General features: G+C 42.6%; 1 protein-coding gene across 3 annotated transcripts in view; it reads right to left on the reverse strand.

Annotated features, from left to right (window-relative positions):
* OSBPL3 (oxysterol binding protein like 3) overlaps window positions 1-26,523 on the reverse strand; it is an 861,863-nt gene that overhangs the window by 705,360 nt on the left and 129,980 nt on the right. For all 3 annotated transcript variants that reach the window (XM_078663459.1, XM_078663461.1, XM_078663460.1), the window contains exon 2: window positions 10,422-10,540. The gene's annotated coding sequence lies outside the window, so the exon portion shown is untranslated. The remainder of the gene's footprint in view (window positions 1-10,421; window positions 10,541-26,523) is intronic.

The raw sequence follows: 26,523 nt of genomic DNA on the forward strand, positions 1-26,523 counted from the left end.
TCACGGAGGGTATTAGCCAATTTGTGGAGAATCACCCTGCTCCAGTTGCAGAAGGTGCTGGGGCACACATTACGCAATCCAGTATCAGTCCTCAGAAATGCTTCAAATTTAATGAAGCGGTGACCTGACTATATATAAAGGAGGACCAACACCTTCCTAGAAGTATGTTGTGTAACCATACCAAATCCAAAATATGCCCCTTAGCATGCAAAGTTAATTGAACCTGTTGCTTGACTAATAAAGAGAACATGAGGTCAAATAACTCTTCATCCTTGGAATCTGCTGGAGGGTTGTTGTACCAAAAGTTGAAATTCCTAATAACTAGCAGTTGGTTATATGAGGTGCCAAGGCTGCATATTACCTCAAAGAAGGAGGCAGTAAAGTTGGGCATGCAGTGCTGTAGTCTATATATGACCATGCACACTAGACAGCAAGAGGGAAATGAAATTTTTACTGTCATAATTTCAACTTGAGGAAAAGTGGTACAGATCAAAACAGATGAGTTGAGGGTGGGCTGTGCGATGATGGCAAACCCTCCACCCCTCGTGAGAGCCTCTGTTGGTGTTGAACATATTACATTGAGAGGGCAAGGCAACCAAGATATCAGGCATAGACAACTCCTCCTATGTCAAGTGATTTCTCCAGCAAGTTGCAGATTTCATTGCTATGCTTACTGAGTGACCTGGTATTGAGGAGAGCAATGTGTAGGGAATTATTGGAATTGTTGGTGGGTAGGGTCGTGATGAGGCTGAAAATTGTTACACAAATTCTGCCACATAATATAGAAACGTGCTAAATACTTAACCTAAAAATGAATAATAAGTTTAACATTAGAGAAACGTGCCTTTATTTAATGCACAAATGTGAACATTTGTTTGTTTCTGTCGAAGGCTTTCATTTCCATCGTTCTCCACTTGCTAGGTCGCACTATTAATTTATTCTGCTCTACCTCTTTAGGAAAATTATTGCTTTTCATAAAATAATGATTTAATGTTATAAATCGAACTCTAGAACTTGATTTATTGTAAAAAGTGCTGTCTTGGAAAATATATTCCATATTCCCTCGCAACATAGGACTTAACTGTACTTTAATGATTTTCTTTGCCACATATCCACAATAAACAAGTGTATTAATGAAAAGAAAATGCTTGCTGTAGCTGACATTTCATGATCTAACCAGGACATACCAGAAGTTAAATGTTTCATTTCATAGAATAGCTCATTGTTATATGTTGAGAAACCAGACAGTTACCAGAGTAATCTTGCTAAAAGCTCTAATGAGAACCTGCATAGATGTAACATTTGTAATGCGCTTGTTGGATATGGCCCTTTTTGCAGGGTTATCTCACAACTTTTTGCTTGTTACTGTTATTTTTTCCTGACCTGCTGTTGTTGGTTTTAGGACTCTTGTCACTTTACCACTGCTATTCAGTGCTAAAGTGCATATGCGCTCTGTGAAATTTGTATTATGGATTGGTATTTCAATGATCGGCATATTTGATTTACTGTTAAGCCCCTAGTAAAGTGCACGGAGTGTGCCAGGGCCTGTAAATCAAATGCTACTAGTGGGCCTGCAGTCCTGCTTGTGCCACCCACATGAGTAGCCCTGAAAAGGTAACTTAGACCTGCCATTGCAAAGTCTGCCCGCAGTTTGTAACTGCCATGTCGACCTGGCATCTGCACCCACTTGCCAGGACCTAATCTTCCATTTTCCTACATATTAGTCACCCCTAAGGTAGGCCCAAAGTAACCCTGTGGGCAGGGTGCTGTGTATGTTAAAGGTGGGACATGTCCTGGTAATAAATTACAGTGCAGTTCATTTTTCACTATGGAAAGGCTATCTGTCCCTTAGAATAGAATTGGAGTTTATTTATAAAATCTTATAAATATAATTTCCCATTGGGACCAGATAGGAAGATAAAGTTAAGTATTCCTGAACTCAGAATGTTAAAATGCATCTTTTAGTGAGGGTGATTTTTACATTTGGTGTTTGAAAATACCACTTTTACAAAGGAGGTATTTTCTTGCTTAGCCATCCAGTGTGCCTCTGCTAGGCTGTGTATTGACTGTCTGACTTTGGAATGACAGGGGCTGGGGGGCTGCATTCTCTCAGATGGCCACTGGGAGGCAGGGTGGTTGAGGAGTGTGCTACCTTTCCTGAATGAGTGAGGACTGGGCTGAATAGACCTGGGCTGCATTCAGGGTAGTGGGAGGAATTTTCATTAGCACCTGAATAGGCCCAGTCTGCCTTGGACAATCCTGTCTCCACCTCCTGCCGGGAAGCTGGGCCAGAGAGGATACAACTGGTTTTGGCTGAGCACAGACACACTCTGCCTTCAGAGAGCAAAAGATTTTCCTGTATAAATATTGTGGCCCAGACCCCAAAGATTCAGATTTCTGCTGAACTAAGGAAGCTGCCAGGAAGAAGGGATAGAAAAGCGGTCAGGAGCAACTGTCACTTCGCTGTGTGCTCTGCTGTGTTGGCCTGCTGCTTGCTGCCTCGGTCTTGGGCTGGGAAAGGACTGGAGGGTACTTTCATAATCCAGCTGTTAGGGTTTTCTCCAATGGCTTGAAGTAGAGCTTGCCTTCTTTTGAAAGTCTCAGGGACAGAAAATACTTCTGAGAACTCTTTTGGACCAAGAAGACTGACAAGAAGAAGAGTTGGAGAAGTTCTGAGGAGGAACTACCGCTTTGCTGAGTGCTTTGCTGTGTTGGCCTGCAGTGGCTGCTTCTGTCTTGGGCAGTGAAAGGACGGACTGAACTTTCTGCAACTTCTTTAATGAGTATCTCCAAGGGCCTGAAATAGAGCTTGCCTCCTGTTCTGAAGTCTCAGGGACTGCAAAGACATCACCAACCTATGGGTACTGTTTCTGGAACTGCTGTTTCAGCTACCACAGAGAAGGGAAAAGCAACAGACTGTCACTGACTCCGTAGCTGGCTCTGTGTCCTGATGGCACCGCAGACTACACCGTCCCCATCTCGCAGAGCAACCCTTGTCTCACCGCCAATGACGACCGACCGACGACGCTGCCACCGAGATGCTGCTTGCACCATGACCTGTGGGCACCGCACTTGCAACCTCCACGCTTCACTTCGCCATCCTGGTCTCACAGAGGCCGTTGCTGCTGCTAACTTCGACACCTGTGACTGCATTTTGGCTGGGGGCACCGCTCATAAGTTTCACGATGCACCGCCTCATCCCACACTGCCCTCTTGGCCAACCAACGCCAGCTACCGCAAATTGCCAGCTCCTCATGGAGTACTGTCTCGCCCTGCACCATAATCCTTGGTCTCACCAATGCGGTCTGGATGATTGTCACCGAGCCGCTGCCTGCACCACATGGAGAGGACACCGCATCCTGCACCACTTCCAGTTTGCAACACAACTGCAAAGGTTGCCATGACAGGCATGTACCACCATGTAAGCTGTTACCAAATCTGTCTGCGCTTTCGCTGGCCTGTACCGACATGGTTGGTTGGAATTGTTAGACTGTTGTTTTCAGCATTGCGGTAGCCCCAGACGGAGCTACCGACTCGTAAAAACTGTGATTTTCAAGTATTCTTGCAAAGCATACCTTTTAAAGTACTGTATTGTGAATTTGTATCGTTTCGGTCTTGTTTTAAGTATATAAAATATTGGATTTTTTTAACTGGTGTGGAGTCCTCTTGTAGGGTTTTCACTGTATTACTGTTGGTTATGTGCAAATGCTTTACACACTGCCTCTAAGCTAAGCCTAACTGCTTGTGCCAAGCTACCAAGGGGGTGAGCAGGAGTTATTTTAAGAGTAACTCCCTTATCCTCATAAGGAAGAAGGGTCCCTGCTTGTACAGAGGTGCAAACCCTTGCCAACTAGAGACCCCCATTTCTAACAACGCTGTAGCCATTTCTAACCGACTTCATGCAGGCGTGAACGTTTACCGTGGTAATTGAGGGTGAAGACAACAGACCATTGGAAGACCTCTCATCAATAGAGGATGATGAGGACATTCACTTGTTTTTGCAACATGTTTAGATGCTTTCTATATTGTACGTGTTCCTACCCTGCCATGCACCTTGGCACTTTGTTGTGCTAGCCAATCTTGCCATAAACTAATGGTTACAGAGATTTGTTTTCCTAAAGTTTTATGATGAGATTTTCTATTTTATGCCTAACAGAGCAAATGCTGGGATTCCTTCCCTCTTGCTCTCTTTTAGATGGTTGCTACTGCAATTGTCAGGAGAACTCGGCTGAGTCTTCAGAACAACCCTTTATGAGGAGTTTGTTCTTCCTCTTAGTTTTCTGACTCTGCTCCGAAACTACTTGCTCTTTTCCAGAAAAAAAAAATCTTTATGGGTTCTTGTTAGGTTAGATTAGATCCTTTAGTTCAGTAGAACAACGATACCCTGAATGGTACACACCGTTTGTATTTCTCTATGCTTGTTCTAACCAATCTGTGTTATTATTTTTTGTAATTGATTTGCCACTAATTGGAATAAAGTTCAAAATACAGTCTAGTCTACTAAATGAGAGATTTAACTGTTAAACCTTCACCAACTCTCTTTCTTGACTGAATATCAAATAGGATTATTAATGTCTTTATGTGTAAAGCTCCATTTGAAAATGGTGGCAAAGATTCATAGGCTGAAAAAGGCATGGAACCTCTACATTCCTTAGGTGTTAAGTTGGCACCTTCCTTGGAAATTTGATGCCCGCAAAGCAGGGGCAAACAGAGGAGAACTGGCCAAATATAACCAGATCGGGCCAGGACAAGAGAATACTCCGGAGGAGGAATTCTAAGTAAGCCTGCTCTACACAAGGTCTAACGAACCTATCGATCAAGGGAACTGATCTGTTTTAAAGTAAAGTGTGAAACTTCAGGTCCGAATAGTAAAGAAACGGGCAGGGTCCCTTGCCCCTTTTCCCAATCAGGCGCATATGGGCTTGAAACTATGCTTCAAGAAATGAGTCACCAAAAGAGCCCGGCCAAAGACCCATCCCCCTGCTGAAGCTGCTGTCAGGCAGGTCTGATTGACAGATTCTGAGGAACTGGGTCCGCACCCTTCATACTTCAGCCTTTCACTGTTCACAACAGGGTGCATGGTGTTGCTCACCATCCTGCAAGTGTGCAAGTAGCTCAGTACATGTGACACTAGATGCTGCTAAATTGTGCTTAGTTCTTTGCACCCTTTCTTATCCAGTCAGTGGAAAACCAAATCTCAGATGTCAGGCACCACATGAAGCAGTCGGTGCCGGGATTACCACACCTTATCACCGAAGGCACTTCAGAAAGTGCCAGTTCATCTTCCTTTGATGGGAAGGTGTTCTGATCAGCTTTTTCCCTTGCAGATATTACCTCTGGTCACTGGCAAGGAGGACAGGTAGGGTGATGTGATGGCATTAGTGTACCCTCCTCCCTTCCACAATCTAGTCTGCTCAGTGACAGGGTGTCCTGTAACTTCGAAAACACTTTCCAGTACTCTGTTGGGTCTTCTGTTCATAGGCTTACAATATTGGGTAGAATTGTCCAACTTCATTTCCAGAGATAAACCCAAATGTAATACTACTATACTATAACTGGATTATCATTGGATGATACTTATTCTGGGTTCTTAACTCCACTTAAAATGTCAGAAAATGCAAGTTTGTGATTTAAATGCACGCTTGTAAGTAGCAAAAACAGCAGTTGATGGCCAGAATGCAAAACAATGTCATACATTCTCCCCAGTACAGAGATCTGGGACTAAATCAATCGTTTTTTTGCTCACCATGCCATTCCAGTTTGAACACAGCCATATGAAAATCAGTCTTGACCCTGTGCCCCATGGGAACAGTCCAGCCCGAACTGCCAAGCCAGGTCCTCCCTGGACTGGAAACAAGCATCCTAGGACCAGTTTAGGAGATTCATGCTAGCCTGGCTGATGAAGGGTGACATACCCCAGAGGCAGAGGTAAATGGCATGGTGTAGAATTACTGAGATAGACCCTGTGGAGGGACGGCAGGGGGTTTGGGGGACACACTCGCATCACAGGACCATAAGTCCTAAAGCCTCTATTAAGGGAGAAGGGAAGGGTGGGGCTGGGGGAGGGTCGAAGAGGGGGGTAGGGGGAGGGAGTGGTGCACGGGAGGGTGTGAAAAAGCGGGGAAAAAGAGTTCTCCAAGTATTTTGCTGTGAACATGTGAAGAATAATTTGAATAAAAGAAATGGCTTGGCAGCAAAAATATAAGCTTTAAGATTGATGGTGAATGGGAGGGTGAATGGGAGGGCGAATGGGAGGATGGCAGACAGATTGTGGCAGGCAATGGATTTAAATTATCATTATGGCGAATAAAGGGGTAAGAATTTGTTCAATCAATGTGTCCGGATTGAATAATCATATGAAAAGACAGAAACTAGCTGCAGAATTGAAATATATTCAACCTGATATAGTCTGCATGCAGGAAACACATATCCCATGGTTAAAAAGGGGGGTATTAAAAGAACTTGGTTTTACCTTACTTGCTGTTTCTGGTCAGTCTAGCATGATAAGGGGGGTAGCCATACTTATTAAACAAAATCCTACAAAGGTCGGTCGGAAAGTGGAGGATAAAAATGGGCGGTGGGTTATAGTAGAGTGTAGGGTCGGGGGCATGCAGTTAACTTTAGTTACAATTTATGGAGCAAATTTGGATGACCCCGCTCCTTTAAATGAAGTAAATCTAGAGCTAGCTAATTTTTCTCAACCAATAGTGATTTGTGGGGATATGAACATAAATCTGGCCAATAGTGTAATACAGGATGGGTATGGGAATTATAAAGGTCGAAAACCAAGAGTTTATAAAGCTCTTGTTAATTTATTACAAGATCAAGGTTTAATTAATGTATGGGGAAAGCTGAGGGGGGGAGACAATGGGTTTACTTTTTATTCATATCCTCACAAAAAACTGGTTAGACAAGATTATTTTTTTGCCTCAGAAAATGTATTGGAAGGTGCTACAGCCCGAACCTACCCCAGAATCACTTCTGATCACTCTCCGATATTGTTTGAAATTCAGAGAAGGGTGAAGAGGCTAACACCCCCCATGTTTTCTTATGACCGTAAATTGGGATTAAATAAGGAATTTAGTATGCACATGAAGAATTGGATCCGATTTTTCTTCAGTAATAATCAGGGCACAGCTAAGGATTCAAAGCGGGGTTCCGGGGGGAGTGCACACGTTTTTCAATACGTCAGCAAAAGAAGCTCAAAAAAAGATCTTGATGAGTTATATGAGCAGTTGGCACGGGCCGAGATCCTTTTAACAAGGGAGGTTGTCCAGGGTAGAAAGGAGCTTTGTGAGGTGGAAAATGCAGTAGCAAAGGCTAGAGACAATATTCTGGGGTTTTGGAATACAGAAATTGCTAGGAGATTTTTAACCTCTAAAATGCAAAGTTATGAATTTGGGGAGAAAATTGGGAAGAGACTTGCGGTCAGATTGCGAATGAAGGAGTCAGCTCGAAATATTAATGCAATGAAAGATGGCCAGGGTGTATCGCATTCAGAGCCGGATCAGATTCTTAACATATTTCAGAGGTTTTATGCTGAACTATATTCGCAGGAAGATAGGCTAGATGTGGGTGCCTAATGGAGCGATAGATTGGTGATAGGTCTCAAAGTATTGGATTCAAATATTGCTGAACAATTGGACTTACCGATAACGATGGCTGAGTTAGAAGAGGCAGTAAAGAGCTTGACAGTTGGTAAGGCGGAAGGCCCCGACAGATTACCCGCGGAAGTATATAAACTGTTTTTTAGTAGTTTAAAGGAGGAAATGCTGAATGTTATGTTGATAGCACAGCTGGGTAATCCACCTAGTACTTGGTCAGAAGCGACTATTGCGGTTTTTTGCAAGAAAGGCAAACCTTCGGATATTGTGGGATCTTATCGCCCAATATCGTTACTGAACGTTGATAATAAGATCTATTCAAAGATTTTGGCTAACCGCCTATCTGAAGTTGTGACATCATTAGTTTCTCGACAACAGCACGGTTTTATATCGAAAAGAGGAACGGTGGATCACATAAATAGAGTCATCACGTTATTTGATTTTGCGGCGGTGAACAATCTGGAATTAGCGCTCTTTCTGCTGGACGCAGAAAAGGCGTTTGATCGTGTGTGCTGGGACTATTTATGGAGACTAATGGATAGAATGGGATTTGGCCAAAAATTCATTAAATCAATCAAAGCCTTGTATTTTTTACCAACTGCCAAGATCTCTGCTTTGGGAGCACTTTCAGACTCATTAAATATTACTAGAGGGACTCGTCAAGGGTGTCCTTGCTCCCCGTTATTATTTGCTTTGTATATCAACCCTTTCGTAGAACAATTAATTCAAAATCCACTTATACCCCCTTTTATTGTATCCAAATTTGCCTTTTCTGTTTTCGCTTATGCGGATGATATTGCAGTTGTTACTGTTAACCCCGCCACTGCCATTGTAGAGATCGAGAGGCTTGCAAAAGATTTTGGATCTATAACCGGTTATAAACTCAATGAATCAAAAACCCAGATCTTGTGTTCTGAAGCCCTAACATGGGAAGATGTGAGGGTGGTTAAGGAGGTTATTTACCTTGGGATATTGATTAAGGCTAATATGGCAGACTTGGTCAATTCTAATTGGAACAATGTATATGACAAAATTAAGACGTCACTGGAGAGGTGGGAACGATTATACTTTACTATCATTGGTCGTACTAATATTATAAAAATGAATGTTCTACCCAAAGTGCTATATTTGTTTAGATCAATACCCTTGGAATTTCCAAAGCCCAGGATACATGCTTTGCAATCCTTATGTGGGAAATTCATTTGGAGCCCCGGAAAATCAAGGCGCGCTATGAAACATATGATGTTACCAATTGAAAGGGGAGGGCTAGGGGTCCCAGATTTTTTTCTTTACTATATAGTTTGTTTTTTATTGAAAATGGGGATTTTGTTAACAGCGGAAGCAACCGAACATACATATAATCATCCATCAATTTTGGAAATCTTGCTGGGGTCTTGCGTGAAGCAGAGTTTATTTATTGAAATTGATGGCAGCTATTATAAGAGAACCCGTTTCAAGGTGATATCGGGTGCATATAAGACATGGAGATGGCTGGCTCGTACAATGGCAATTGGGAAGTTTTCGTACTATACTCCCTTTAGTGCATCAAGGATATTGCCAAAGGTATTTTTGGATGGAATGTCTCAATATTGGCAAAAAAAGGGGTAGGGTGGTTGGGTGACATGTGCATGGAGGATGGCAAATGTAAATCCTTTGTTGAGTTAACGGATCAGTTTTCTTTACCTAGAAGCTATTTCTTTAAATTTTTACAAATTCGTGATTTTCTTGTTAGACAGAAGTTAATTTTACAAAAGAATCAAGTCATAGAGGGGATTGGCAGACAGGTGAAAATTGGTATTTTGTATCGAATGCTATTAGAAAGAAAATTGGATGATTTGGAGAAAATAAGGGGAAAATGGGCCAACAGTTTCGGAGATTCAGAAATAGTAGTGGAAGATCTTATTTTATTGTCAAAAGAAGCTTTAATGTCGGCTAATTTAAAAGCACAATTCTTCAAAACCCTCTTTGATTTATATTATACTCCTGAACGTATGTCCAAATGGGGTCAGGGTTTTGATGGAAAATGTTTTCGGTGCAAAGCTGACCATGCCGATAGTGTACACATTTTCTTTTCTTGTCCAAGGCTGGCAGGATTTATAGGAGAAATTGAAAAATTAATGTCATTAGTACTTAATTTTCAGCTGGCTGTCACCCCTGCTATGCTTATATTGGGGAAAATTCCTAAAGATAATCCTGCGGATAGGTTATACCGTTTGTCATTTTATTTTTTTTGCGATGACTGTTGCACGATTGTGCATTGCCTCTGAATGGCTTCAGGAAAAGCCACCCCTATTTCAGCAATGGCGAGCACGAATGTACTGTTTATATAAACTAGAGTGGGGACTTTTTTTCAGTAACTGGATCTAGGAGGAAGAGGAAAATGGGTTTGAAAATTTGGGGTGCCTTTTCAGATTATTATGAGGATGGAGAATGTGATGAAACTTAAAATGTAATTTCATTTGTTATAATTGAATCCTGTGCACATGTATGGTTTTGTTTTTGTTTTGCCAATGGAAGAATTAAGACAGCTATTATTTCATTAATGATGATGTATATTTGCTGTGAACTAATAAAAATATTTTTTTTAAAAAGGAAAAAAAAAAAAGAAAATCGCCCCGAAAATAGAAATAAAATCTACCTGTTTGCTTCCTATGAGTGTAAACGCTTGAGAGAAAATATAACCAACATTTCGTTTACAACTGCAAGAAATGTTCGCATTGCAAGACTCATTAACGCTGTAAAAATATTAACAAAACTACAAAAGGCAGCCACGCTATTAGAAATGATTATCAATTAGTCAGAAATATTTTTGATTACCTTAGGATGTTACTGTGAAGAAAAGGATCTTAGAAGCCATCAGTGGCGGTAATTGGCTACTGGGTCTTAACCAATCCAAGTAAACCTCCTTTACCAAGCACGGGGCCAGCAGTCTGTTACTGTAAAAATACAATGTAAACAATTAGAAGTCTAATGGTAAAGGTATTTAATTCGAAACACTTTTTTTTTAAAAACACATTCTTCCCCATTGTTATTAACATTCCAATGTTAGAATTTGTTTACTCCACTGCTGTCCACCCTTTCTGCACTCCTTTCTTGCTCTCCACTCTGTTTCTCTCCTGGTCATTCTCCACCACAGATGACCTCTTCCCCAGCCATCCTATTCACTGCCTCTGTCATATCTTACTTTCAGGTTATCACTCTCCTCCAACACTTTCAACTCCACTGGTTTTGACAAAGGCATAATGACTTGAACCTAACCAGACTCATTGAGGTAAACTGGCTCACACAGAGAGACTGCACGTTTGTGGCAGAGTGTCATGCCAGACAGAGCAAATCATATTTGTGAGGACAGAAATCCACCAATCCCGATTCTGTGAATCAAGCAAGGGAGCTTCACCTTTCAAATGCACTCATTTGTGCAAGTACCTTTTCCTTAGAGGCGCAAAGTTTTGTGAATTGTGCCCAGAGTTGGTGGCAGGTAACCTGTATTTACAGGTTGGTAAATCAGACAGAGTAGCTCGCAGAGCTATACTTAAAACTTTCCTGATGCAAGGTAAAGACATAATGGCATAACGGGGGCATATGGGGGTGATGGGTAGGGAAAGACATCTCAATGTTACAATCAACTGCAGCAGGTCTTTCTCATAGGCAGCACAATTATCATAGGCATATCCTCCATTAAGGTAGAGGACTGTCACCCCACTGACTGAAATGCCCCCCATGCCCCAGAAAAGAAAAATAACATGGCAATACAGATAATGTATTACCATTTTATATTTCAATAACCGTGTGCAGAGCGTCAGGACATGGGTGGGGCAGCAGCTGACTGGCAGCAGCAGAAAGAAGTTATGGGCAGGGCACTTGTGTTGAAAGTGCGCATGTCCCTTTGGTCGTCTGTCTTGGGACAGCCAGCCAGACATGCGCACTTTAAGTCTTATAATCCAGATGTCTTGGGCAGCTGGCTTGAGACTGAGCAAAGGCCTCCAGTGCTCTTTGGAGCGCTGAGAGAGCCTGCTCCATCCAACAATGTCAGCGCCAGAATTGGTCAGGGCATTTGCCGGGGGCCTGCGCTGGAAGAGTTAAGGTCACCAAATGCGAGCGCGGACACTCCGCAGGGTAGGCACGTTTTCCTTTTTTTTAAAAAATATATTAAATGTGTATTTAATGTGCACCAAATCGCCAACATGCATTAAATTACCGTTTTAAAGTTACGATAATATAATGCATGTCAGCAATTTTGTTGATGTAATGTTGCCATGCACCAGCAGCCACCTCCCATTTGCCCTCCCCGCCACTCCCCGCAGGTGGCAGACACCACTGACTAAGTTTGTTAAGCGGTTACTACGACGTATGTGACCTACATGCCACAAGTCCAATTCTGGAAGAGCTAACTCAATATTTCATCCCTCTAGCTCTCAGAGTTGATAAATTGAATACCATTAAAACGAGCAAAATTATTCACGGTCACAGAAAAAAAGTAAAATAAAGTAAAAACTCTGACAGACCTGGGAAACACATTCAATGTTTCACAAAAGTCTACGAGGGGAGTGTTATTAAATCCCCACCACCACCCAAAAAAAAGAAAATTCAAAATCAGATCCTGCCAGGAGGTTGTTTTAATCTTCAACAGCAAAGTTAAATGAAAATGAACTTAAGAAACATAATGTTTCATACTTCTGTTTAGGCAAGACAAACATCATATCTCAATTGTTGATGTAGCCCAGGCTTTTTTTTTTTTTTTTAAATATCAGCGTATGTATTTCTATATTCAGTATGCAATTATTCACATGATGAAGACGATTGTTGCTACAAAAAACAACAAACACCCTTGCCTGGCTGAGTCATAGTTTTGCTGTACCCAGCAGAGCTGCTGTAATTAGTTTTGATAGACAGCACATTGTAAACCTTCCAAAAAAGGAAACGCTGCCCTAATTAAGTTTTTGCTAGAGAGTGGAATATACTAGAGAACAATGTGGGAGTAGCTGTGGCAAGGAGGCTTATACTAACAGGGCAGGACTGACAACTCTGCCGTAAGGGCATTTCCCAGGGAGGCTGCAGGTTAGGGCGCTTCTTCCAGAGCAGGATGGGCTGCTATCACCCACCCATGGCCGGTGGACCTTTTCAGCCGCTGCTCCCTGCAGGGACGGACTGGCTTGAACATTAAAACTGGTGCCGGCGCCTGTGGCTGGACTACCAGCTTTGCAACGCTTACTTCTATAGCTTTCCTTCGGAGCACAGGAACACGAGGCTAATCCCCGCGGCGCAGGCTCTCCTACGAGCTGCACACCATGCTTAAAAGCTTCAGCTTGAAGCCCATTATACATTTCATCAACAATTCATGAAACACAAGGATGCATGTTAAATGCCCCCTTTCCCTCCCATGCCTTCAATGCCGGAGATCAGCGGAGCTCCAGTTCAAGAGAAGAGGGGAAACAGACACAGTTCTTTAGAAAACTTGGAAGCCGATAGAGAAGGATAGAGTTTAAGGAGGTCTTGTAATCTCATGGACTCTAAAATACAGATCAGACTAATCACCAACCAATGAAACAATGGTTCATCCTACTTCCTACTGGGGGTGTGGTGTGGTTACTTTTTCTACTGCACTCATTCTTGACTCTCCGGATGCAGTGCCCGTTTCCTTATTGTACTTCACGGTCCTGTATTTCACCTCAGTAGGTCTTGCTGCAATATACATGCCAACAGACACAAACGCAGCAGCAGCAGGGCACAAGTCCTAAAAAAAGAAGTGGAGGGGGACGCTGTCACCGGAAGTGACGTCACAACAGGAAGTGACGTCACGAAAGGTGGCTCCAATCTCGTCCTAGAGAGGCCAAAAAGGTGAAGTCCAGCTGTTTGGCAGGGGGGACGGTGTCCACACTGTAAAATAAGTGGGGGGACGCCGTCCACCCGCGTGGTACCCCGACTCGAGCCCTGAGCAGCAGGAAGTCATTATTGCATCCCAGCGAGGTTTGCGAGTTAGCTATAAATGCCCTTTATGTTTTGACATAGCAACACTTTAATGCCATTAGGAGGAGACTATTACATGGGTGTAATTACAAGAAAATAGGACATAGGGGGTTGAGGTTAGAGGAAGCTTCACAAATGATTGCTCTGCCAAAGTATGCTTCCCTTTTTAGGCATACGTGGTACAGTGTGCACAGATGTAAAGATGGTGCATTGATCCGTTTTATTCAATTGAGGTTGGCAGCGTATTGGAGTCCTACTTCTTGCAATTTGACATGAAGTGCCACCCCTTGCCTCCCAATCCTTTCACAAGCCCCTTGCTATCCCCACCCCCTGATATGAGCTGCCACAGCAGACTAACAAATGAAGTCCTTGCCAGAAAGTAGACTGGACTTTAGATACCCCTAGGTCTGTGAGAAAGGTTCCCTCAGAACACCAAGTTTTATGTCAGTGGGCCAGGCGCACAAGTAAAAAATGCTAGTACACTTCAGAGTCAGCTACTGCTTGTCATATGCAAGAGGCCTGCCTAATCCAATTCTTTCTGGGAGTATGGCTGAACTCAGACAGTTACTTGCAACAAGTTCAGACACTCCCCATGTGAAGCACGAAGGGAAGACATAGCCCTTGCATGTGAAGGTCTTCTACTATGCTCACTACAGAGTTCCAGTAAAGTACTACACTGCTGTCCTTTCTCAAGTTATGTGCCTGCTGTGTGCAATGATGTGATGCTGACCTCTCAGAGAAAGTGTGGGGTTCATGTTGCAAAGAAAAAGAAGCTTTGCAATCCTTCATTTCCTTACACGGAGAGTTAAATGTGTACTCCAATACAGTAATCACATAAAGCAGAACATCTTGTTTAGAGATACTGATTAGGTACTATTTGTTTTAATAAACATACATTTCCACCAGGTGGTGTGAATGTTTTACAAATTTTGATGGCCACCAAAAAGTGGCTTCAGAACTATACCTAATGCTTAAGAACTCAACATAATACTCTAGCAGGAGATACACAAAAATGGACAGAATGAATCAATAGTAGCCTCCAAACCTTGACCCAATATGCCAGTGGTGGCCTCCATAAGTGGCTGAGACTCCGATTAGACCTCCAGAACCAAAAGCAACAGAAAAAAATAAGGACTCTAAAAATGGACACAACCTTCCAGAGGATGTGTCCAGAAGTGGTGGTCTGCACAGCTTGACACTTTACACCAGAAGAAGCCTCTAGAACTGGATACACTGTGCAATGGTCATCTTTTTTCTTCTTATTATACCTTTGTCTGGAACCTAATATTCTTCTTCGTTCCATGTGGCTTGAGCAAATGATTTGACAACTTTAGAACAAATGAAATGGTAATTTAAGGATGCTGCTGGTCGTGCTGTAAAAAAATCCTTCGGTGTGGCAGAAGCTTACTCTACTGCCAACTATGCTGAACTAGCTACGTGTGCATGGCAGAAGCTTGCAGCAGCACAACCTGGGATACCTGGCTTTAGAGATCTATTCAAATGGGACATTGTTCTTGCACGCTGGAGAACACCGACATTACTTACTGATGATCTGCTCCACCAACTCATTTGTTAATATCAATAATATATACAATGTCCTGCAGCCCACCAGAGCATTTGTGCTGCAGAGTACGGCGCCAAAAGAGGTATTATAAGGGGGTAGACCTGTAGCAGTCGGGAGTTCAGGATGACAGAGGTGCCTGGTTCAATGGTTAAAAACAGGCATGTATGTATGTATGTATGTATGTATGTATTCTTGACATGTATCTTACCACTTAACAGTAACTATCGCTGCTGGGTAAGTATCTCGTTCTAGACTGGTTTTGTCAAATATGTATAAAAATTATAGATTCAGATACAGATACAATGTCGAGCAGTATTCGAGCACAGCAAAAACTAGAGCGATGTTATGCAACAGCCTGTCTAGGCGGATCTGAGGTCTGGAGTTGGCAAAAGAACATCAGAGTTTGAAGAAAGTATTGATATGATCCGGCAGTAGCTATGCCGCCTTCACCACATCATTATTTGTTATTCATTGGTCCTGTGTTTTGAATTGCACCAGCTTGTGGCATTTTAGGCTCTACGGAATCCTCCAAGGCAGTAGATAACTGAAGAAAATTACATTAAACAGGGTTGCAGAAAGATGGGAAAATGGAGGAGGGACCAGTGAGTGAAAGGAGGGAAGAATAAATGCGGGAAGAATGGAAGTAAACTTGTAGCTTCAGTCTTCTGCACAATTTCAACACTCCACCTTTTGGCCACTCCAGAATGCTCCAATAAGCTGCTTCAATGCACACTTACCAAAAACGGAGCAGAATTTGGAAAATATAGTGAGCACGGTGTTTGAGGGAAACCTAGGTCTCACGGCCGTCACTGTCCTAGCCTTGCTAGGTGAAAGAAGGAACACGGATACTTTAGGGACGGGATTAATGGAGAAAAAAAAAATGAACTAGGCATCAAGATGGTGTCCATGGAGTATGATGCATGGAGGGGGTGATGGTGGGAGCTCCAGCAGGTGTTCCCCATCCATTCCCATACTGCGGACTACGAGAGCCTGGGGGCCGCCTAAGTAAGCCAACTGTATACCTGGTAGGGCCACCAAGCACCGGGCTGTAGCCTGAGAACTGAGGCGGCCTGGGCTGCTGACGGCTGCAGTTTGCTGCATAGCACCCGACCCCCAAGATGGCGGAAGGGGCAGTGACGGACGAACGCGCAGTTCCCGGCAACACTGATTGCCCGTCAACGGATGGGGCCTGAACCCTGGGGCTTGCAGCAGTGGCTGCGGCACTGAATTGAGGAGGCCTCATTGGCAGGCACCATAGCACCATCAGAAGGGCCAATTGAGGCCTTATGCCTCGGGTTGCCAGATCGCAGGCGGCCTGAGAGGAGAAACCAGAGGAGGGCCCCACGCGCATAGAGGTTAGTGCGCTAATTTAGGGGCCGCTGCAGGCCAGTGATCATCCCCAAAATGGTTCGTGGTGGAACAGGGCAGAGAGCGGGTGCTCTCCCCATCAGCTTAACTAAGAGAGAGACAAAGTGCCACAAAAGCCTCTGGGGGCTGCAAACGGTACTCCTGCAAGCAGTAGGGGCTGGTGGTGGTGCCCGATTACCGGAAGGAGTCCCTCTCTCTGTGCAGCACCCCTCTGGGCATCAGCAAAACCAGCGGTGCGAGCTAACTTGGACATGCCAGGACCCAGCATGCTGCCTTCGCCTACCACCACCCGGCCTTCTACCACTATGGCCTGCACCAGCTCGGAGATCCCTCCAAGCCCAAGAACACCGCCCATATGTGCAAAAGCACCCTGAAGGCCTGCTGAACAAGCACTGCAATAACTCCAGCAATGGCAAGAAGATCATGCTCTCTAAATATGTAATATATATATATATTTGTCCAATCCTAATCGCTTAAATTTTTCTTAGGCTTAGTTACATAGCTACAAATTGCAAATTCACTCAAGATTACATAAGTATCTGTAGAAGACATACGTACTTACTACCATTCTTGAGTTTAGAGTTTTTGTTTGCATCTTTTATGTAATTTATGTACCTTGAATTCCTTATGTAATGTAACTGGTTCTATTGTAAAGCGCTTTGACACCTTCGTGTAAAGTTCGGGGTATATAAAAACGCATACATAAAAAATAGGCAGAATTTTCGATGATTAAATACCAAGGATTTGAGGATGCCAGCGATTTAGAATTCTAAGGTAGCGTTTGTACGTTTATGCGTTTATGTTAACACCTTTGAAGCTATGTAAAGAAAATTGTTAATTCTGTACGCAACTAAAATACAAAGAAAGATTTGGCTTTCCTCCAAATAGACAGGATGCTCTGACCTGCATATTAAGCAAATGCAGATGACAGCGTTATTGCAATAAAAGATTACAGTTATGAACTTTCAATTTCTTCTTGTAGTTTCAGTCCAGGACATATACTCTTATAACAAACGTGTTAAATTCCTCTCCTGCAGTCGGCTGTAGGAAGCCTGGGAAAAGCTCCTGATTTGAACGATACCTTATATAAACATTGCCAGTTAATGAAGATGGGTAGTAATCTTGCCATTGGGGAGAATCATTGTAAGGCTCGTTGACAGCGAGACAAGTACTATTCTACTGAAGCAATGCCCGAAAGAACAAGCTTACCAAAGTCGTTGCTGTTGTAAGTTCTCGCGCCTAGGCCTCAAACTATGAGAAACATTGGGTCGATTGGCCTTGGGGATGCAGGTTTGCTTTTGCCAAGAGCATGAACTTGAGTCTCTAACCAGACATACCACTACCCTAAGTAAGCCTCGGACCGCTCTGCTTCTTTAACTTTCCGCACCTTTCCTTATTTTGCAAGAGATGTATAATAATAATTAAATGAGCCTCAGCCAGTTTGTGAAATGCAACACAGCTTTCAAGGGCCTTTCCGTACTCAATATGTTTTAGTGCCTAACCCTAAAAGCAGACTGAACATTTATCACTTTCAGGATTTAATTATTGCTTTGTGTTTGGGAACACTTATTATAATTTAAATCAAGCAATAAATGTAAAATTCCAGCAGAACAAACAATGCAACAATAAACACAAAAATAATGGAACAGGGCAGTGGCATCGCAGAATAGAGAAAAGGGAGCCGTGAGGTTTAGACACAATTATAATTCAAACTAAAATACACAAGGCGAGTCCAGTCATAAAACGTACACTTATGATCACTGGTGAGTACATTTTCTACTGTTCCTTTTTGGATGCACAAATTACCTTATGTCATGAGGGTCACCTCTTTGGCTAGTTGGAATTTTTAATACTCTGCTCACAGGGACCTTTATAACAATTTCTTAAGGGAAACATTTAAAGAATCCCAGATTCTAGAGTGCTGCGCTTTAAAGGACACTGGGCAAGTTGACAGTTCCAGATTTGGAAGAGTCAGAGAAGGAGACAGCTTTTACTAATTAGGAATGGGCTGCACTGTAATGAAAACAAATACACTGCAATGTATACATGAAGGAATAACTTAAAAAAAAGCCGCCTTATTATTGTCCCTTTAATTAAAGACCTGGTAGATACAACTAATTAGGGGTATATGACACAGCAATGTGGAAACTGATACCACTGGGGAGCATGGATCCACTTTTATCACTATCAAGTGTGGTCAACTAGTGCCCCTCCCCTTTTCAGATACAATTTCTACCACCAGTACCCACATTAGCAAACCTTTTGTAACTTACAGAGTGCATCCCTATTTTGTATCGTTTTGACTCTCTGTAAGGAGTTCAGGAGAGGGAAAGGAAACAAAGGAAGGGTAAGGTTGTCTTTCAATATGGTTAGGCTGAAGCTCATTACTTAAAGAAACCTAAAGCGATTAATTTTTTTACCCTTTTTTTTTTACTGTCCAGTTCCCTTAACAAAAATCACATTTATACCTTCACTTGTTCACCGGGTCATCATAAGCTCATGTGAATTAACTCTCAAGACCCATCCGGAACCTTGTAAGTTTGCCCATAAAGACAGCCACCCCACGGAAGCTGATCAGTGTACTCCGACAACTGTTTACTTCTTTTGAAGAAAATGCACAATGAGGAAAATGCTCATTGTATAGAACTTTCTTTAGCAGCACGCTGCTTATGAAAGACTAATATAAACCGTTCCCTACAGTTCTATATCTGACTTTATATTTGTTTTTAAACTTTCCTTTCAAGCGACATGAGTGCTGATATGGTCAACAGATCCTAGCGGGCTCAACTCAAGCCCAACTAATCTTCAAAATAAATCTAACCCCAACTGAGGCCACATAAGGAACTGCGGTTTTTCACCAGCCTATCAAGCCCTTTGGTCACTCTGCAGCTCATATTAAATTTTTTTCTCTCCAAATATGGCATGATCACAGAAAAACTGATTAATTAAAAACAGCCATTTTGGAGTACACACAAAGCAAATTGAATTCTAATGAAACATGGGACGCAAAAAAGTGAAGTACTCTGAGTACCTACATATCTCTGGAGTGAAGAAGCTTTAAAATAAGACCGTTTGATAGAACAATACGAATCTAAGAATTCTTTATATCTATCACATCATCCTTCATTAAAAAAGAGACACTGGAATGCTTCTATTTGTACTCAACATTTTTTATTAGTCACCCAGCACAATGCGTTTCGGCTACTCACGATGTCTTGAACATGACAGTGAGCGCCTTTTTGAAACTTGTTTTTATATACACCACAGGTTTTTAACATAACAGAAACACTTAAAAAATTCATTTGTTTGCATGTTTTCATGACAAAGAAACAATGGATAATCACTAGATGTCATAATGATACAACAGTTTTCTACAGTTTCACCCCCCCCAACTGAAACTCATCTATTAATTACTCAGAAAATCTATTGATACTCACCCAGCATGTATTCATGATCTTCATAGCTCCCCAATGGACAGGGTTTGCTAACAACAATTAAACAATACAATAAGCGTAACATGTAATAAACCCATTGATTACTTTTGGGGGGGGGGTGGAAGCGCTTTAAGACCTTGGCAGAGGAGTTTGTAACCATTATAAATTGGTTTGGACTAATGAGGGTACTCTTTAAAATTCTACCTCTGCTGCTAATGCACCTCTGCCTACTTGTAGTGCAAAAATTTTAACTTAAGCAGACTTGACTATACAATGCCTTATTTTTAGGTGGACCGAGATAGCTTGTTCCATGTCTCCATTACATACAAGAACTGGCTGCAAAACTGGCTCTACCCTGGCCATGCTTTCCCTCTACGTTGGTGGCTCTTGTTTCTCTACAGTCACCTTGTGGACAAGTGTATATAGTTACAGCACTGTGCATAGCACATAGAGCTTTGATCCATTTCTGCTTTGACATAAGCCACAAAGCTATCTCCCTACTAGATCAATATACTCTGTGAAGGCCAATTTGCTCGAAGTTCCGAAATTTAAGAAAGATCAACTTGGTTATAGATCATTTTCTGTACAGGCAGCTTCCTTATGAAACAGAATGCTGGACGATGTTCATTGCATTAGCAATCTCTATGCATATAGGAAAACCTTCAAGACCTGTCTCTAAAAGCTCCAAAGTTCTGGCGTGTCTGGATCAGTTTAAGTTTAGCTTAGTGCCAGGATGCCTTTTTTAGGTGACTGATTAAACCGCAACAGAGTAGTTATATTTAAGATTGAGTTTTCATAGGAAATTAATTTTTTGTTTTGCTTATATCTTTGGTGTCGTTTGACAAATCTTCATGAAGCTTTCCCCCCAAAACAACTTCACCACAGCTCCTAACAGGAACGTTTTTTGGGGATCTGGTCAAGGGTGGGCGGGGAAAAAAGGGGGTCCCAAAATGCGTTCATAGGAATTTTAGACACAACTACAGCACCAAACTGCTGAACGGATTTCCACAAAATTTGGCAGAAAGGTAGATCTTGATCCAGAAAGAGAGCTTTTTGTGATTTGGGGTATGTCCATTCAGTAGTTTTTGAGCATATACTGATCAAAAACGTTGTATATTTCACACTACAGAGAATCCGCAGACCTGACAGATCTCTTGGAGAGATCAGACTGGCTGCCACCACATTGATGTGGCAACAGACATCTTAGGATTTAGGATTCAGTAAAGAGTCCTAAATAAAAAAAACATGACATAAGGGGCATGGTAGGGATACCCTGACCCCCTAGGCCTGGTGGTAGGGTCTCAGAGGAACACTGCACCGGACCAAAACTTAAAAAAGAAAAAAAACATTTTGCCCCACAAATTTGAGGAGCATCCACCATTCAGCTTGAATAGAAAAAAAAGAAAAAAAGGTCAGTGCTTCTTTTAAACTCTTCACTGGGGTTGGGCAAGTGACGAGGGGTGTGGGAGCAGTGCAAACAGTTTTTTTGGGGAGAGGGGGGGTGCGTAGTTTATCCCCCCCACCCCAAGCGTTGGTGACACCCTGGTGACCCCATTCCCTGGGGCCAGCTCAGTTACTGTGAAGCTCACCCCTGAGATACAGAGTTTCCCTGCCCTTACCAGCACGGACAGGGAAACATAGGATTGCTCCTGCATGACAGGAGCATTTTACAATTCCCGCCAGGTGGGAGCAAACGTGCCCTTCCTATCTGCAGGAGTGCCGTCAGGGAAAGCATATCTGATCCCACCGGACGGGTGCTTTAAACAGGTTCTTGACAGGTGGGAACAGAATGGTTTCCCTGCCCGCACTCCTGCCAGCAGAAAAACTAATGTTGCTTCCACCATGAGGGAGCAAGCAAAAACAGCTGCTCACTCCGGCAACTAACAATACCGGCTCCTGCACCTAGTGGGTAGCCAGCTGGGTCTGTGGGGCCATGGTGCTCCCCCAACACGCTGCTTGGTAGGTGCCCGGGTGGGCACCCACCTATAATTTAGAGAGGCTCCAAGAGAAAGACCCCTGGGCCACAATAGGCTCGAGGAGGGGGCCGTGTGACCCCTTACCCTTTATAATGACATGGAATCCCAGGGGTGGGGGTCTTTGGGTCCTTATAAGGCTCAAGGAGAGAAGCAGTGCACCCTCCCTCCCCTTAGTGGTTTGAGGGGATGGAGTACAAGAGGTCCCCTTATGCCTCTGGGAGTGTGGTCACAAGCTCCTGTACTCTTCACAAATATCATTTGGTCTGGGGGATAAGGTCTCGGGGGCCCAAAGTGGCTGAGGGGAGGTGGGCCACGTGCCCAACTCCCCTTTAAAAATAAATAAATAGAGAGAACACACGGAGGGGGATGGGGTCCCCGCGGCCAGTAGGCCGTCCCCAGGTCGCTTTTACAGTAATTCCAGGGCTTCAAAGAGCATGGTTTAAATTGAATAGATCTGTTATATGCTGCCGCCCCATAAATGTATCAAAGTGCTATTTACGTGTCACTATAACCCAACTGAATGGTGGTCAGTTTTTCAACTACGGAAGGATGAAAGACAAAGTGACCTAAAAAAAAAAAAGATCTAAACCAGTGATGTGAAGGGTACACACAATACCCACAGTTAAGTGAATTACAATATTTCGTTATAGGTTTGCTAGTCAAGGCTATATACCGATCTCAGCAGCCGGTACCAAAGTCATTACATCTCTACAAAGAAAGGAAAATTATTTTTTCCTGCACTAAAAATCACTAGATGGGAGGAAAAGAGCCAGCAGACTTATCTTAAAAATCCAACTAGAGTTGGATCAGCACCTCTCCCATGTATCTTGCATTTCCCATGTAAGTGAGTTTGTTAATCAGCAGTGAGAATGGACTAACCTGTAAGGAAACCTAGAGTTTTCCCAAATAGTTATTGATTTTGAAATAGCAAAGGGACTTGGCTTGTGCAGTGATATTGAAGGCATACCTCGCATGCGCATACCTAGGCTAACCAACCTATAGGAATAGACTGCTTAGAAAGGCTAGTCCTGCACAAAGGACTCTTGGGTTAGTGTAGTGTGTGTCACCTGCCATATACATGGAAAAGATGATGTGGTAAAGCTCCCATTGATGACAACCAATGCGGTCAATAAATGCTCGTTTCACACCTCCCATATGATTACAAGTCTTGAGATATTTGTAGCATTATTGTTGATCATTAATACAGCACAAGACAAAATGATTAGTCTTGTTTTCTAAATTTTGAAAGATAAGCGAGTGACTCCCCATCTTCTCAGTACCTCTCCTCAGTGCATCACTGCCCTGGCACCATATCAGAATGTAGGTATAACAGGGCTGGAGGAGCAATGCCCAATGTAGGATAGAATGGTTGAGGTGTACGAGGTTCAGAGACGTACTCCAAACATAGTGCAGTAAGTACTTCAGTTTTTAAGCATGTAGTGACGGAACATACAGCTTCATGTACCTGCTTTTTTGTTTGCTTAGCTTATACCCTGGATATTGGGGTTTTTAATTTTGGAAAAAGATTTTTTTTAATGCTTTCCAGAACTGGACAAGATTATCAATTCTCTTTATTTGAGCTGGTATTGAGTTCTAAAGTTTGGTAGACTAGACAGAGAAGGGAGTTCCATGATATGTTAACTCTAGGTTTTGTGCTATGCAGTGGAAATCAAGCTACACGGCACTCTGTGAAACCTTGAGTAGGAGAACTGTTGCTCGGGTTCAGATTATACTTTTCCCTCCAATTTGCGTCTGTGGAGTTGAACTGCAACCTAAAACTGTCTATTCCAATGTTCATTCTGGCTGTCCTGTGAAGCAGAACTGAAAAAAAGTTAAGGTGAAACATTGATGTGTTATTTGCCTTGATAGAAGGAGACAGGCAGGGCTTAATGGCTAGAAAATAGTCGCAGCAGGAGCCTGAAATGGGTCCTCTGCCTAATAAGAACTTACAGAAGAATATTACATTTCAGGTCTTCCTGCGGTGAACTGAAATCTGCTCACAACATCTATTCTTTCATAACACAGGGTGTACTATAAATTTGCATATTTTGTAAATATTGATAAACAACTAATAAAAGGCATTTCGCTGGAACATTGAAAGCAGGAAAATTAAATTTTTCAGCATTCCCTGCAGCTATTTTGACACAGCGAATGATTATAAACAATGCCATTAATGAAATTATCCCTTTAACAAAGTCTCAGAGGGACTCAACCTTTCTGTTTTAAGGGAAGTCTGAAGGGAACGGGCCCCGTCCTTGACTTTGTTCTCCATTACACCTGAAGGATATGCTGATCGGCCAGGATGTCATCGTAGCAGTGTCAAACACTTCAAGGACACATCCTTAGATAGCTCAGCTAAAATAGCTACAAAACAAATACCTTCGTCAGTAGCAAACAAGCTACTGAACTGCATCAACGGAGGTAGAAATGTTTTTGGTTGCAGAAAGCCAAGTCAGCAAATCCTTTCACAGAAGTTATAGGTTCTCAGGCAACAAGGGCCAAATTAATTGACGAAGAAGGATTTAAAAAGGGACACTCCAGTGTTCAGAGAAAAAAATGTTCTCTTCACAGAGTTCTGCACCTCTAATAAATCACAAATAGGTATTCTAGAATATTGCTTTGTTTGATGATGTCATTTATGGTTTTGAGATGTGTTGAGAGATCATTCAAGGGATGGCTCCTTTAATATTACACTGCATCAGTTCAAATCATCAAAAAATAGACTACTTTACAAATCCGACTCACTAGTTTCTCGTTTGTACAAAAGAAACAAGCAGTATGGTTCACTAACTTTTGATCGATAAGAACAGACTTTAAAGCCATTGAGCGGGTTCACGTTCTGCTTCATTTTTAAAAAGGACAAATATTTGCCTCTCTCAGGCTCTTAACATACTCCTCTATGTATGGACAACGATTCACCAACAGTTGGAACTTACGGCTCTACAGAGTCTTAAAGTAGAAATGTGTTTCATGACAAGCAGGATCAGACCCATACCCTCGTTATCCTGGCTTCAGAACTAAAACTCTTCTGCAACAAACTCTACTTTGAATGGAAACCAACATTTTGATGTAATGGAATCAGGCAACAGTACTGTGAAACATCTGCTCATCAAGTTATAATCATCACCATTGATGTTTATTTGGATTCATGGTCCAACAAACAAATACATATACAAGTACACGAGAGCAACAGAGGGTCAGGGCAGGTCCGGGATCGCAAACCAGTCATGGCAACTACGTCTGACCGGCCCGAGTCGGGGGCGGTGGCTGGCGGGAACACTGCTGCTGCGCTTCTGTTACAAGGCGCAAATTTTGCAGCACTTCTGAAAAATCGGCCCCAGCAACAAAAACAGCCACCATTGGTACAAACTGGCCCCCACCCTTCAGGCACCCCAGAGAAATGCCGGGTGCCCGCTACAGCCAGCTGAACCCCCCACTTTAGCAGCTACAGTGGGGGTTCTTTATGGATCTCTTCAGTCTGCACCTCAGTTGACGAGCTTAAAGTTAACCTTATAATTGAATACCAGTGTCAATAGCAAAACAAGTGGGGGCACGGAAGAATGAAAGATGAGTAAACAAAAAAGATAATATTCAATAAAAGGATGGGTGAAAGGAAGGATGAATGAATGAATGAAAGGTAGTGAGGGTGATAGTAAAGAATGATTGATAAATGAGTGAGTAGATGAATGAGTGGGTGAAAGGTTGAGGAATTGGATATGGGGATGGATAGGTGAAAGGAGGCAGAGTAAAGGGAATCTTGTGGGTGCGTGGATGAAAAGCTTTACTCATGGATGGGTAAATCAAGGATGTATGTATGTGTGGATGTATGTGTGGATGTATCTATGTGTGGATGTATGTATGTATGTATGAATGTATGATGGACGTGTGAATGGAAAATCAAATGATGGATGGAAGTCTGAATGGATAACACACCATGTACAAGTATTAAGTACTTCCCTAATCTGAAAAAAATCCCAGAAAACCACCTAGATCCTGGCCGAATACCATGTAGGTAAATGGACAACTACTTCGAAGTTTCTAGTGACAGAGACCCTCAACCTCTAGGGGGAAAATAGGTGTTCATTACTTGAACCCTGGCAGAGGAAGCAACACACGTTCCTCCTCTACTTCTTATCTTATTAGACCCACTAACATTCCAAAAGAAAAGACCTCTGTGGAACTGGGATAATCTCTAATCTAATGAAGTAGGCAAGCTGTTTCCAGGACATGAGAGACAGGCTAGAGGCTCCGCACAAAATGAGCTACAGGCTAGCAGAGGCATAGCCATCATCATTGGACAGGCACAGTGGCAACGCGTCCCGGGGTGGCGGAGTCTCAATGCATCCCAGTCATTGTGTCATTAACTACTGTTGCAGAGGATATTGAGGCCTTTTAATTTGCTTATTTTGGAGTACATGAAACCATTGTTATGGCTCTGTATGGTAGTTGTGGGATTAGGAAGTTCTAAGAGCCTCTATGTATTTTCAGCTGTCTTGGTGGTGTTCAATGTCCCATATCTCTGTATTATACTCTTAGCTTTACATCTTTAGCTTGATACCCATAGCAGTTAAGGCTTTTGGTAGATGTGGATCTTGAAAATTGTAGCCACC

Source organism: Lissotriton helveticus, chromosome 10 (genome assembly GCF_964261635.1).
Source record: "Lissotriton helveticus chromosome 10, aLisHel1.1, whole genome shotgun sequence".
NCBI lineage: Eukaryota > Metazoa > Chordata > Amphibia > Caudata > Salamandridae > Lissotriton > Lissotriton helveticus.